Source organism: Physeter macrocephalus, chromosome 9 (assembly GCF_002837175.3).
Source record: "Physeter macrocephalus isolate SW-GA chromosome 9, ASM283717v5, whole genome shotgun sequence".
In the NCBI taxonomy this organism is placed as follows: Eukaryota; Metazoa; Chordata; class Mammalia; order Artiodactyla; family Physeteridae; genus Physeter; species Physeter macrocephalus.
This window is the reverse complement of record NC_041222.1, coordinates 12442221-12445143: the sequence shown is the minus strand read 5'-3', so window position 1 is coordinate 12445143 and position 2923 is coordinate 12442221. Positions and strand designations below refer to the sequence as shown.

Genomic DNA, 2923 nt, shown 5'->3' with positions numbered 1-2923 from the left:
ATTGCTGCTCCTACGTGGGAAAGGTTAATTAGGTTTAAATTTTCCCTAACAAGAAAAATTAAATACTAAGGAATCAGATTTTGTTGGGTGGGGCTGAACTTTGCAGACAGCCACTGTAATATCTAAGACCCTTTTGCTCCCCTCACCTCCACCCCAAGTACCAGTTTTCACCTTGCCCCTTCTGAGAATGCACGTTATTGAAGGATGCTGCCACTGCTGGGAACATTGCTTCCCACAGAGGGGCACTCTCTTCTTAGACTTTCTTTTGCCTGCTTGTATTCCTCCTCTTCTGAATCCCTAAGGATGAGTCCAGCTGCATGTTAACGGAGGTCCCCATTAAAGTGCCTGAGACCATAGGGATGTGTATTTTTTATTTAAGAAGTCTGGAGTCAGGTGCAGTGGCTCAATGACGCCATCAGTGACATGGTCACGTTCCATTTATGCGCGCAGCTGTACTCAGGGAGTTGGGAATGTCTCGCTTGTGGCCACAAGATGGCTGTAGCAGCTCCAGGCATCAGGGCTTCGCAAGGCTGCATTTGAAGGGAGAGGGAGGAAGAGAGACGGGACAACTGGCAGTCACGAGGGGCAAAGGAGTGGTGGCAGCTAACAGTTGCTCACACATCTTTCTCTCCCTCTTGATTATTGCCTCACTTCTTTACCTTTTGGCTTCCCCCAGACCAGCGCTCCCCAAACCCACACGGCATCCAAGTGGGAGGGAGCACAAGCCTCAGAACTGACTGGCCGACCTCGAGCAAGTTACTTAACACAGCTGGGCCTCAGCTTCCTCACTGTGAAGTGAGGGTCGCAGACTAGACACCTTATGTAGTAAACTTCTTACCGAAGTATCACATAAAGGCTCACAGATCAGAAAGGTACTGCTTGCTGAAGTTTTACAAAGAACCAGCCCCACATTAAGAAACAGGATATTATCAGTACCCCAGAAACGCCCACAAAGGTAACATTAGTCAACTTTTAGCTCAATACATTCGTTTTGCCTGTTTTTGAATTTTATACAAATGGAATCAGCGGGAGACATTCTTTTGTCGTATCTAGCTTTTTTCACTCAACACTATATTTGTGTAATTCATTCACCACGTTTTTATTTATTTATTTATTTTTATTTATTTATTTATTTATTTTGGCGGCAACACGCAGCTTGTGGGATCTCAGTTCCCCAACCAGGGAATGAACCCGGGCCACAGCCGTGAACACCCGGAATCCTAACCACTGGACCACCAGGGAACTTCCCAGCATGTTGTTTCTTCATTCTTCTTGCGGTATAATGTTCTATTGTGTGACTACACCACTGTTGACAGTCATGTGAGTTTTTTCTAGTTTTGGTTACTATAAATCTCTGCTGCTGTGGAGATTTTTTTTTTTTAATTTATTTCATTTACTTTTGGCTGTGTTGGGTCTTCGTTGCTGCACGCAGGCTTTCTCTAGTCTTGGTGAGTAGGGGCTACTCTTCGTTGCAGTGCGCGGGCTTATCGCGGTGGCTTCTCTTGTTGCAGAGCATGGGCTCTAGGCACACGGGCTTCAGTAGTTGTGGCACATGGGCCCAGTAGTTGTGGCTCGCGGGCTCTAGAGCACAGGCTCAGTAGGTGTGGCTCCCGGGCTTAGTTGCTCTGCGGCATATGGGATCTTCCTGGACCAGGGCTCCAACCCGGTGTCCCCTGCATTGGCAGGCAGATTCTTAACCACTGCGCCACCAGGGAAGCCCGCTGTGGAGATTCTTGAATCCATCTTTTGATGAATATACACATGCATTTCTGTTGTGTTCTGGGAGTGGGAGCTGTTAGGTCATATGATGTCTGAATGTTCATCTTCTAGATGCCTTTAAAGATCATTCCTAGTGATGGAACCAGACACGCTCATGGGGCACACAGCCAATAAACAGGCTTTCCATCCTATCCAAAGATTCACTAATAAGACTCAGTGCCAAGGCTTCCAGTACTTGTGAGCTCAGTACCTTCTCCAGCCCAACCTCTGTAATGGATAGTGACCATAAAGGAGTATACACACAGCCACACACTCCAGAGCCGGCTTGTGAAGAATGCCAGGTTGACAGGTAGCCCTCTGTGCTGGCAGTAAATTATATTTCTGTGGCCAGGTGAGGCCCAGCTCCTAGGAGCCTGCAGGGCCAGCCAAAGAAGTTTGGGGGGCTTTGGAAAATATCTACTCCACTGTGAGGCTCTTGACAGCCAGACCTATGACATGAATCTGTCAACAGATAATTTAGTTCATCTGAGATCTTCTCCCAAATTTTAAGCACCTGGTAACTGCTCAATAAAAATAACACTAAAAGTTTAGGGTAAAAGGACCCAGTAATAGAATTTTGTAAGAGAAATCTGCCTATCTAAGCAACTTTTCAGAAAACAGGAAAATTTTCCAAAGTAAGAACTTAAAAGTGCTATTGACAATAAGGGGCATGTCAATTTACAATTTAGAGAAATGGGTGGAGCTATGAGAACATTTTTTTTTTAAGGTTTGTTTAGTCCTTTTTTTTTTAACATTTTTATTGCAGTATAATTGCTTTACAATGGTGTGTTAGTTTCTGCTTTATAACAAAGTGCATCAGTTATACATATACATATATCCCCATATCTCCTCCTCCTTTCGTCTCCCTCCCACCCTCCCTATCCCACCCTTCTAGCTGGTCACAAAGCACCGAGCTGATCTTGTGCTATACGATTGCTTCCCACTAGCTATCTATTTTACATTTGGTAGTGTATATATGTTCATATATACACTACCACTCTCTCACTTTGTCCCAGCTTACCCTTCCCCCTCCCCATGTCCTCAAGTCCCTTGTCTAGTAGGTCTATGTCTTTATTCCTGTCTTGCCCCTAGGTTCTTCATTTTTTTTTTTTTTAGATTCTATATATATGTGTTAGCATACGGTATTTGTTTTTCTCTTTCTGAC

The 2923-nt window shown here is 44.7% G+C and overlaps 1 long non-coding RNA gene across 1 annotated transcript in view; it reads left to right on the top strand.

Annotated features, from left to right (window-relative positions):
* Positions 1-875: 875 nt before the first annotated feature.
* Positions 876-2923, top strand: part of LOC129392386 (uncharacterized) — a 2455-nt gene continuing 407 nt past the window's right edge. Inside the window, exons 1-2 of the long non-coding RNA XR_008618152.1 lie at positions 876-955; positions 1156-1320. This is a non-coding gene — a long non-coding RNA (uncharacterized lncRNA). The remainder of the gene's footprint in view (positions 956-1155; positions 1321-2923) is intronic.